Source organism: Sesamum indicum, linkage group LG10 (genome assembly GCF_026168435.1).
Source record: "Sesamum indicum cultivar Baizhima isolate 11 linkage group LG10, ASM2616843v1, whole genome shotgun sequence".
Taxonomy (NCBI): Eukaryota; Viridiplantae; Streptophyta; class Magnoliopsida; order Lamiales; family Pedaliaceae; genus Sesamum; species Sesamum indicum.
The window spans coordinates 9,321,061-9,334,046 of NC_142666.1; positions in this window are offsets into that span (position 1 = coordinate 9,321,061).

Consider the following 12,986-nt stretch of genomic DNA (forward strand, 5'->3'; position numbering starts at 1 on the left):
GTTTTGCATGGTTTTATTACAGCAAGTTTGTTTCCATTTTATACAAACTTGTAGTTATTATAATTTAAGCTTAGAAAAATCACCACAAAAATTCTTATGTCCAAACCAATGTTAGGGTGAAGTTTCGTCGAATTCTGAGAATATTTAAATTTGTGTTATTATTATGCTTAGCAAATTTATCACACAAATTCTTATGTTCAGACCAACGTTTTGGTCAAGTTTGATCAAATTCTGAGAACGTTCAAAATTCAGCTATTTTGGACGGTTTTACTAAAGAAAGTTTTTTTTTCCTTTTACACACACTTGAAGTTATTATTATGCTTAGCAAATTTAACACACAAATTCTTGGGTGTAGACCAACGTTTGGGTCAAGTTTCGTCGAATTCGGAGAACATTCAAAATTTAGCTATTTTGGACGGTATTATTAAAGCAAGTTTGTTTTCGTTTTACACAAACTTGTAGTTCTTATTACGGTTAGCAAATTTACCACACAAATTCTTGGGTCTAGACCAACGTTTGGGTCAAGTTTCTTCGATTTCTGAAAACGTTCAAAATTAAGCTTATTTGCACGGTTTTATTAAAGCAAATTTGTTTCCTTTTCATACAAACATGTAATTATTATTAAGCTTAGCAAATTTACCACACAAATTCTTATGTGCTGAGCAACGTTTTGGTCAAGTTTGGTCGAATTCTGAGAACGTTCAAAATTTAGCTATTTTGGACGGTTTTATTAAAGCAAGTTTGTGTTCCTTTTACACAAAGTAGTTGTTATTATTACGGTTAGAAAAATTTACCACACAAGTTCTTGGGTCTAGACGAACGTTTGGGTCAAGTTTCGTCGAATTCTGAGAACGTTCAAAATTAAGCTGTTTTTTATGGTTTTATTAAAGCAAGTTTGTCTCCTTTTTATACAAACATGAAGTTATTATTATGCTTAGGAAATTTACCATACAAATTCTTATATCAAGACGAATGTTTGGGTCAAGTTTCGTCGAAATTGGAGAACGTTCAAAATTTAGCTGTTTTGCATGGTTTTATTACAGCAAGTTTGTTTCCATTTTATACAAACTTGTAGTTATTATAATTTAAGCTTAGAAAAATCACCACAAAAATTCTTATGTCCAAACCAATGTTAGGGTGAAGTTTCGTCGAATTCTGAGAATATTTAAATTTGTGTTATTATTATGCTTAGCAAATTTATCACACAAATTCTTATGTTCAGACCAACGTTTTGGTAAAGTTTGACCAAATTCTGAGAACGTTCAAAATTCAGCTATTTTGGACGGTTTTACTAAAGAAAGTTTTTTTTTCCTTTTACACACACTTGTAGTTATTATTATGCTTAGCAAATTTAACACACAAATTCTTGGGTGTAGACCAACGTTTGGGTCAAGTTTCGTCGAATTCGGAGAACATTCAAAATTTAGCTATTTTGGACGGTATTATTAAAGCAAGTTTGTTTTTGTTTTACACAAACTTGTAGTTCTTATTACGGTTAGCAAATTTACCACACAAATTCTTGGGTCTAGACCAACGTTTGGGTCAAGTTTCGTCGATTTCTGAAAACATTCAAAATTAAGCTTATTTGCACGGTTTTATTAAAGCAAATTTGTTTCCTTTTCATACAAACATGTAATTATTATTACGCTTAGCAAATTTACCACACAAATTCTTATGTGCAGACCAACGTTTTGGTCAAGTTTGGTCGAATTCTGAGACCGTTCAAAATTTAGCTATTTTGGACGGTTTTATTAAAGTAAGTATGATTTCCTTTTACACAAACTAGTAGTTATTATTACGGTTAGAAAAATTTACCACACAAGTTCTTGGGTCTAGACCAACGTTTGAGTCAAGTTTCGTCGAATTCTGAGAACGTTCAAAATTAAGCTGTTTTGCACGGTTTTAATAAAGCAAGTTTGTCTCCTTTTTATACAAACATGAAGTTATTATTATGCTTAGCAAATTTACCATACAAATTCTTATATCAAGTCCAACGTTTGGGTCAAGTTTCGTCGAAATTTGAGAACGTTCAAAATTTAGCTGTTTTGCATGGTTTTATTACAGCAAGTTTGTTTCCATTTTATACAAACTTGTAGTTATTATAATTTAAACTTAAAAAATTCACCACACAAATTCTTATGTTTAAACCAACGTTTGGGTGAATTTTCGTCGAATTCTGAGAATATTCAAAATTAAGCTATTTTGCACGGTTTTATTAAATTAAGTTTGTTTCTATTGCATACAACCTTGTAGTTATTATTATGCTTAGCAAATTTATCACACAAATTCTTATGTTCCGACCAACGTTTTGGTCAAGTTTGATCAAATTCTTAGAACGTTCAAAATTTTGCTATTTTGGACGGTTTTATTAAAGAAAGTTTTTTTTCCTTTTACACACACTTGTAGTTATTATTACGCTTACCAAATTTAACACACAAATTCTTGGGTGTAGACCAACGTTTGGGTCAAGTTTCGTCGAATTCTGAGAACATTCAAAATTTAGCTGTTTTGGACGGTATTATTAAAGCAAGTTTGTGTTTCTTTTACACAAACTTGTAGTTCTTATTACGGTTAGCAAATTTACCACACAAATTCTTGGGTCTAGACCAACGTTTGGGTCAAGTTTCGACGATTTCTGAAAACGTTCAAAATTAAGCTTATTTGCACGGTTTTATTAAAGCAAGTTTGTTTACTTTTTATACAAACATGTAATTATTAGTACGCTTAGCAAATTTACCACACAAATTCTTATGTGCAGACCAACGTTTTGGTCAAGTTTGGTCGAATTCTGAGAACGTTCAAAATTTAGCTATTTTGGACGGTTTTATTAAAGCAAGTTTGTTTTCCTTTTACACAAAGTAGTTGTTATTATTACGGTTAGAAAAATTTACCACACAAGTTCTTGGGTCTAGACGAACGTTTGGGTCAAGTTTCGTCGAATTATGAGAACGTTCAAAATTAAGCTGTTTTGCACGGTTTTATTAAAGCAAGTTTGTCTCCTTTTTATACAAACATGAAGTTATTATTATGCTTAGCAAATTTACCATAAAAATTCTTATATCAAGACCAACGTTTGGGTCAAGTTTCGTCGAAATTTGAGAACGTTCAAAATTTAGCAGTTTTGCATGGTTTTATTACAGCAAGTTTGTTTCCATTTTATACAAACTTGTAGTTATTATAATTTAAGCTTAGAAAAATCACCACAAAAATTCTTATGTCCAAACCAATGTTTGGGTGAAGTTTCGTCGAATTCTGAGAATATTTAAATTTGTGTTATTATTATGCTTAGCAAATTTATCACACAAATTCTTCTGTTCATACCAACGTTTTGGTCAAGTTTGATCAAATTCTGAGAACGTTCAAAATTCAGCTATTTTGGACGGTTTTACTAAAGAAAGTTTTTTTTCCTTTTACACACACTTGTAGTTATTATTACGCTTAGCAAATTTAACACACAAATTCTTGGGTGTAGACCAACGTTTGGTTTCAGTTTCGTCGAATTCTAAGAACATTCAAAATTTAGCTATTTTGGACGGTATTATTAAAGCAAGTTTGTTTTCCTTTTACACAAACTTGTAGTTTTTATTACTGTTAGCAAATTACCACACAAATTCTTGGGTCTAGACCAACGTTTGGGTCAAGTTTCGACGATTTCTGAAAACGTTTAAAATTAAGCTTATTTGCACGGTTTTATTAAAGCATGTTTGTTTCCTTTTTATACAACCATGTAATTACTATTACGCTTAGCAAATTTACCATACAAATTCTTATGTGCAGACTAACGTTTTGGTCAAGTTTGATCGAATTCTGAGAACGTTCAAAATTTAGTTATTTTGGACAGTTTATTAAAGCAAGTTTGTTTTCCTTTTACAGAAACTAGTAGTTATTATTACGGTTAGAAAAATTTACCACACAAGTTCTTGGGTCTAGACCAACGTTTGGGTCAAGTTTCGTCGAATTCTGAGAACGTTCAAAATCAAGCTGTTTTTCATGGTTTTATTAAAGCAAGTTTGTCTCCTTTTTATACAAACATGAAGTTATTATTATGCTTAGCAAATTTACCATACAAATTCTTATATCAAGACCAACGTTTGGGTCAAGTTTCGTCGAAATTGGAGAACGTTCAAAATTTAGCTGTTTTCATGGTTTTATTATAGCAAGTTTGTTTCCATTTTATACAAACTTGTAGTTATTATAATTTAAGCTTAGAAAAATCACCACAAAAATTCTTATGTCCAAACCAATGTTTGGGTGAAGTTTCGTCGAATTCTGAGAATATTTAAATTTGTGTTATTATTATGCTTAGCAAATTTATCACACAAATTCTTACGTTCAGACCAACGTTTTGGTCAAGTTTGATCAAATTCTGGAACGTTCAAAATTCAGCTATTTTGGACGGTTTTACTAAAGAAAGTTTTTTTTCCTTTTACACACACTTGTAGTTATTATTACGCTTAGCAAATTTAACACACAAATTCTTGGGTGTAGACCAACGTTTGGGTCAAGTTTCATCGAATTCGGAAAACATTCAAAATTTAGCTATTTTGGACGGTATTATTAAAGCAAGTTTGTTTTCTTTTTACACAAACTTGTAGTTCTTATTACGGTTAGCAAATTTACCACACAAATTCTTGGGTCTAGACCAACGTTTGGGTCAAGTTTCGTCGATTTCTGAAAACGTTCAAAATTAAGCTTATTTGCACGGTTTTATTAAAGCAAATTTGTTTCCTTTTTATACAAACATGTAATTATTATTACGCTTAGCAAATTTACCACACAAATTCTTATGTGCAGAGCAACGTTTTGGTCAAGTTTGGTCGAATTCTGAGAACGTTCAAAATTTAGCTATTTTGGACGGTTTTATTAAAGTAAGTATGATTTCCTTTTACACAAACTAGTAGTTATTATTACAGTTAGAAAAATTTACCACACAAGTTCTTGGGTCTAGACCAACGTTTGAGTCAAGTTTCGTCGAATTCTGAGAACGTTCAAAATTAAGCTGTTTTGCACGGTTTTAATAAAGGAAGTTTGTCTCCCTTTTATACAAACATGAAGTTATTATTATGCTTAGCAAATTTACCATACAAATTCTTATATCAAGACCAACGTTTGGGTCAAGTTTCGTCGAAATTTGAGAACGTTCAAAATTTAGCAGTTTTGCATGGTTTTATTACAGCAAGTTTGTTTCCATTTTATACAAACTTGTAGTTATTATAATTTAAGCTTAGAAAAATCACCACACAAATGCTTATGTCCAAAACAACGTTTGGGTGAAGTTTCGTCGAATTCTGAGAATATTCAAAATTTAGCTATTTTGCACGGTTTTATTAAAGCAAGTTTGTTTCTATTTCATACAACCTTGTAGTTATTATTATGCTTAGCAAATTTACCACACAAATTCTTATGTTCCGACCACCGTTTTTGTCAAGTTTGATAAAATTCTGAGAACGTTCAAAATTTAGCTATTTTGGACGGTTTTATTAAAGAAAGTTTTTTTTCCTTTTACACACACTTGTAGTTATTATTACGCTTAACAAATTTAACACACAAATTCTTGGGTGTAGACCAACGTTTCGGTCAAGTTTCGTCGAATTCTGAGAACATTCAAAATTTAGCTATTTTGGACGGTATTATTAAAGCAAGATTGTGTTCCTTTTACACAAACTTGTAGTTCTTATTACTGTTAGCAAATTTACCACACAAATTCTTGGGTCTAGACCAACGTTTGGGTCAAGTTTCGACGATTTCTGAAAACGTTCAAAATTAAGCTTATTTGCACGGTTTTATTAAAGCATGTTTGTTTCCTTTTTATACAAACATGTAATTACTATTACGCTTAGCAAAATTTACCATACAAATTCTTATGTGCAGACCAACGTTTTGGTCAAGTTTGGTCGAATTCTGAGAACGTTCAAAATTTAGCTATTTTGGACGGTTTTATTAAAGCAAGTTTGTTTTCCTTTTACACAAACTAGTAGTTATTATTACGGTTAGAAAAATTTACCACACAAGTTCTTGGGTCTAGACCAACGTTTGGGTCAAGTTTCGTCGAATTCTGAGAACGTTCAAAATCAAGCTGTTTTTCATGGTTTTATTAAAGCAAGTTTGTCTCCTTTTTATACAAACATGAAGTTATTATTATGCTTAGCAAATTTACCATACAAATTCTTATATCAAGACCAACGTTTGGGTCAAGTTTCGTCGAAATTGGAGAACGTTCAAAATTTAGCTGTTTTCATGGTTTTATTATAGCAAGTTTGTTTCCATTTTATACAAACTTGTAGTTATTATAATTTAAGCTTAGAAAAATCACCACAAAAATTCTTATGTCCAAACCAATGTTTGGGTGAAGTTTCGTCGAATTCTGAGAATATTTAAATTTGTGTTATTATTATGCTTAGCAAATTTATCACACAAATTCTTATGTTCAGACCAACGTTTTGGTCAAGTTTGATCAAATTCTGGAACGTTCAAAATTCAGCTATTTTGGACGGTTTTACTAAAGAAAGTTTTTTTTCCTTTTACACACACTTGTAGTTATTATTACGCTTAGCAAATTTAACACACAAATTCTTGGGTGTAGACCAACGTTTGGGTCAAGTTTCATCGAATTCGGAAAACATTCAAAATTTAGCTATTTTGGACGGTATTATTAAAGCAAGTTTGTTTTCTTTTTACACAAACTTGTAGTTCTTATTACGGTTAGCAAATTTACCACACAAATTCTTGGGTCTAGACCAACGTTTGGGTCAAGTTTCGTTGATTTCTGAAAACGTTCAAAATTAAGCTTATTTGCACGGTTTTATTAAAGCAAATTTGTTTCCTTTTTATACAAAAATGTAATTATTATTACGCTTAGCAAATTTACCACACAAATTCTTATGTGCAGAGCAACGTTTTGGTCAAGTTTGGTCGAATTCTGAGAACGTTCAAAATTTAGCTATTTTGGACGGTTTTATTAAAGTAAGTATGATTTCCTTTTACACAAACTAGTAGTTATTATTACAGTTAGAAAAATTTACCACACAAGTTCTTGGGTCTAGACCAACGTTTGAGTCAAGTTTCATCGAATTCTGAGAACGTTCAAAATTAAGCTGTTTTGCACGGTTTTAATAAAGGAAGTTTGTCTCCCTTTTATACAAACATGAAGTTATTATTATGCTTAGCAAATTTACCATACAAATTCTTATATCAAGACCAACGTTTGGGTCAAGTTTCGTCGAAATTTGAGAACGTTCAAAATTTAGCAGTTTTGCATGGTTTTATTACAGCAAGTTTGTTTCCATTTTATACAAACTTGTAGTTATTATAATTTAAGCTTAGAAAAATCACCACACAAATGCTTATGTCCAAAACAACGTTTGGGTGAAGTTTCGTCGAATTCTGAGAATATTCAAAATTTAGCTATTTTGCACGGTTTTATTAAAGCAAGTTTGTTTCTATTTCATACAACCTTGTAGTTATTATTATGCTTAGCAAATTTACCACACAAATTCTTATGTTCCGATCACCGTTTTGGTCAAGTTTGATAAAATTCTGAGAACGTTCAAAATTTAGCTATTTTGGACGGTTTTATTAAAGAAAGTTTTTTTTCCTTTTACACACACTTGTAGTTATTATTACGCTTAACAAATTTAACACACAAATTCTTGGGTGTAGACCAACGTTTCGGTCAAGTTTCGTCGAATTCTGAGAACATTCAAAATTTAGCTATTTTGGACGGTATTATTAAAGCAAGATTGTGTTCCTTTTACACAAACTTGTAGTTCTTATTACTGTTAGCAAATTTACCACACAAATTCTTGGGTCTAGACCAACGTTTGGGTCAAGTTTCGACGATTTCTGAAAACGTTCAAAATTAAGCTTATTTGCACGGTTTTATTAAAGCATGTTTGTTTCCTTTTTATACAAACATGTAATTACTATTACGCTTAGCAAAATTTACCATACAAATTCTTATGTGCAGACCAACGTTTTGGTCAAGTTTGGTCGAATTCTGAGAACGTTCAAAATTTAGCTATTTTGGACGGTTTTATTAAAGCAAGTTTGTTTTCCTTTTACACAAACTAGTAGTTATTATTACGGTTAGAAAAATTTACCACACAAGTTCTTGGGTCTAGACCAACGTTTGGGTCAAGTTTCGTCGAATTCTGAGAACGTTCAAAATTAAGCTGTTTTTCATGGTTTTATTAAAGCAAGTTTGTCTCCTTTTTATACAAACATGAAGTTATAATTATGCTTAGCAAATTTACCATACAAATTCTTATATCAAGACCAACGTTTGGGTCAAGTTTCGTCGAAATTGGAGAACGTTCAAAATTTAGCTGTTTTGCATGGTTTTATTACAGCAAGTTTGTTTCCATTTTATACAAACTTGTAGTTATTATAATTTAAGCTTAGAAAAATCACCACAAAAATTCTTATGTCCAAACCAATGTTTGGGTGAAGTTTCGTCGAATTCTGAGAATATTTAAATTTGTGTTATTATTATGCTTAGCAAATTTATCACACAAATTCTTCTGTTCATACCAACGTTTTGGTCAAGTTTGATCAAATTCTGGAACGTTCAAAATTCAGCTATTTTGGACGGTTTTACTAAAGAAAGTTTTTTTTCCTTTTACACACACTTGTAGTTATTATTACGCTTAGCAAATTTAACACACAAATTCTTGGGTGTAGACCAACGTTTGGGTCAAGTTTCATCGAATTCGGAAAACATTCAAAATTTAGCTATTTTGGACGGTATTATTAAAGCAAGTTTGTTTTCTTTTTACACAAACTTGTAGTTTTTATTACTGTTAGCAAATTTACCACACAAATTCTTGGGTCTAGACCAACGTTTGTGTCAAGTTTCGTCGATTTCTGAAAACGTTCAAAATTAAGCTTATTTGCACGGTTTTATTAAAGCAAATTTGTTTCCTTTTTATACAAACATGTAATTATTATTACGCTTAGCAAATTTACCACACAAATTCTTATGTGCAGAGCAACGTTTTGGTCAAGTTTGGTCGAATTCTGAGAACGTTCAAAATTTAGCTATTTTGGACGGTTTTATTAAAGTAAGTATGATTTCCTTTTACACAAACTAGTAGTTATTATTACAGTTAGAAAAATTTACCACACAAGTTCTTGGGTCTAGACCAACGTTTGAGTCAAGTTTCGTCGAATTCTGAGAACGTTCAAAATTAAGCTGTTTTGCACGGTTTTAATAAAGGAAGTTTGTCTCCCTTTTATACAAACATGAAGTTATTATTATGCTTAGCAAATTTACCATACAAATTCTTATATCAAGACCAACGTTTGGGTCAAGTTTCGTCGAAATTTGAGAACGTTCAAAATTTAGCAGTTTTGCATGGTTTTATTACAGCAAGTTTGTTTCCCTTTTATACAAACTTGTAGTTATTATAATTTAAGCTTAGAAAAATCACCACACAAATGCTTATGTCCAAAACAACGTTTGGGTGAAGTTTCGTCGAATTCTGAGAATATTCAAAATTTAGCTATTTTGCACGGTTTTATTAAAGCAAGTTTGTTTCTATTTCATACAACCTTGTAGTTATTATTATGCTTAGCAAATTTACCACACAAATTCTTATGTTCCGACCACCGTTTTGGTCAAGTTTGATAAAATTCTGAGAACGTTCAAACTTTAGCTATTTTGGACGGTTTATTAAAGAAAGTTTTTTTTCCTTTTACACACACTTGTAGTTATTATTACGCTTAACAAATTTAACACACAAATTCTTGGGTGTAGACCAACGTTTCGGTGAAGTTTCGTCGAATTCTGAGAACATTCAAAATTTAGCTATTTTGGACGGTATTATTAAAGCAAGATTGTGTTCCTTTTACACAAACTTGTAGTTCTTATTACTGTTAGCAAATTTACCACACAAATTCTTGGGTCTAGACCAACGTTTGGGTCAAGTTTCGACGATTTCTGAAAACGTTCAAAATTAAGCTTATTTGCACGGTTTTATTAAAGCATGTTTGTTTCCTTTTTATACAAACATGTAATTACTATTACGCTTAGCAAAATTTACCATACAAATTCTTATGTGCAGAGCAACGTTTTGGTCAAGTTTGGTCGAATTCTGAGAACGTTCAAAATTTAGCTATTTTGGACGGTTTTATTAAAGCAAGTTTGTTTTCCTTTTACACAAAGTAGTTGTTATTATTACGGTTAGAAAAATTTACCACACAAGTTCTTGGGTCTAGACCAACGTTTGAGTCAAGTTTCGTCGAATTCTGAGAACGTTCAAAATTAAGCTGTTTTGCACGGTTGTATTAAAGCAAGTTTGTCTCCTTTTTATACAAACATGAAGTTATTATTATGCTTAGAAAATTTACCATACAAATTCTTATATCAAGACCAACGTTTGGGTCAAGTTTCGTCGAAATTTGAGAACGTTCAAAATTTAGCTGTTTTGCATGGTTTTATTACAGCAAGTTTGTTTCCATTTTATACAAACTTGTAGTTATTATAATTTAAGCTTAGAAAAATCACCACACAAATTCTTATGTCCAAACCAATGTTTGGGTGAAGTTTCGTCGAATTCTGAGAATATTTAAATTTGTGTTATTATTATGCTTAGCAAATTTATCACACAAATTCTTATGTTCAGACCAACGTTTTGGTCAAGTTTGATCAAATTCTGAGAACGTTTCAAAATTCAGCTATTTTGGACGGTTTTACTAAAGAAAGGTTTTTTTTCCTTTTACACACACTTGTAGTTATTATTACGCTTAGCAAATTTAACACACAAATTCTTGGGTGTAGACCAACGTTTGGGTCAAGTTTCATCGAATTCGGAAAACATTCAAAATTTAGCTATTTTGGACGGTATTACTAAAGCAAGTTTGTTTTTGTTTTATACAAACTTGTAGTTCTTATTACGGTTAGCAAATTTACCACACAAATTCTTGGGTCTAGACCAACGTTTGGGTCAAGTTTCGTCGATTTCTGAAAACGTTCAAAATTAAGCTTATTTGCACGGTTTTATTAAAGCAAATTTGTTTCCTTTTTATACAAACATGTAATTATTATTACGCTTAGCAAATTTACCACACAAATTCTTATGTGCAGAGCAACGTTTTGGTCAAGTTTGGTCGAATTCTGAGAACGTTCAAAATTTAGCTATTTTGGACGGTTTTATTAAAGTAAGTATGATTTCCTTTTACACAAACTAGTAGTTATTATTACAGTTAAAAAAATTTACCACACAAGTTCTTGGGTCTAGACCAACGTTTGAGTCAAGTTTCGTCGAATTCTGAGAACGTTCAAAATTAAGCTGTTTTGCACGGTTTTAATAAAGCAAGTTTATCTCCTTTTTATACAAACATGAAGTTATTATTATGCTTAGCAAATTTATCATACAAATTCTTATATCAAAACCAACGTTTGGGTCAAGTTTCGTCGAAATTTGAGAACGTTCAAAATTTAGCTGTTTTGCATGGTTTTATTACAGCAAGTTTGTTTCCATTTTATACAAACTTGTAGTTATTATAATTTAAACTTAAAAAATTCACCACACAAATTCTTATGTCTAAACCAACGTTTGGGTGAATTTTCGTCGAATTCTGAGAATATTCAAAATTTAGCTATTTTGCACGTTTATTAAAGCAAGTTTGTTTCAATTGCATACAACCTTGTAGTTATTATAATGCTTAGCAAATTTACCACACAAATTCTTATGTTCAGACCAACGTTTTGGTCAAATTTGATCAAATTCTTAGAACGTTCAAAATTTAGCTATTTTGGACGGTTTTATTAAAGAAAGTTTTTTTTCCTTTTACACACACTTGTAGTTATTATTACTCTTAGCAAATTTAACACACAAATTCTTGAGTGTAGACTAACGTTTGGGTCAAGTTTCGTCGAATTCTGAGAACATTCAAAATTTAGCTGTTCTGGACGGTATTATTAAAGCAAGTTTGTGTTCCTTTTAAACAAACTATTAGTTATTATTACGGTTAGAAAAATTTACCACACAAGTTCTTGGGTCTAGACCAACGTTTGGGTCAAGTTTCGTCGAATTCTGATAACGTTCAAAATTAAGCTGTTTTGCTCGGTTTTATTAAAGCAAGTTTGTCTCCTTTTTATACGAACATGAAGTTATTATTATGCTTAGCAAATTTACCATACAAATTCTTATATCAAGACCAACGTTTGGGTCAAGTTTCGTCGAAATTTGAGATGTTCAAAATTTAGCAGTTTTGCATGGTTTTATTACAGCAAGTTTGTTTCCATTTTATACAAACTAGTAGTTATTATTACGGTTAAAAAAATTTACCACACAAGTTCTTGGGTCTAGACCAACGTTTGGGTCAAGTTTCGTCGAATTCTGATAACGTTCAAAATTAAGCTGTTTTGCACGGTTTTATTAAAGCAAGATTGTCTCCTTTTTATACAAACATGAAGTTATTATTATGCTTAGCAAATTTACCATACAAATTCTTATATCAAGACCAACGTTTGGGTCAAGTTTCGTCGAAATTTGAGAACGTTCAAAATTTAGCAGTTTTGCATGGTTTTATTACAGCAAGTTTGTTTCCATTTTATACAAACTTGTAGTTATTATAATTTAAGCTTAGAAAAATCACCACACAAATGCTTATGTGCAAACCAACGTTTGGGTGAAGTTTCGTCGAATTCTGAGAATATTCAAAATTTAGCTATTTTGCACGGTTTTATTAAAGCAAGTTTGTTTCTATTTCATACAACCTTGTAGTTATTATTATGCTTTGCAAATTTACCACACAAATTCTTATGTTCCGACCAACGTTTTGGTCAAGTTTGATAAAATTCTGAGAACGTTAAAAATTTAGCTATTTTGGACGGTTTTATTAAAGAAAGTTTTTTTTCCTTTTACACACACTTGTAGTTATTATTACGCTTAGCAAATTTAACACACAAATTCTTGGGTGTAGACCAACGTTTGGGTCAAGTTTCGTCGAATTCTGAGAACATTCAAAATTTAGCTGTTTTG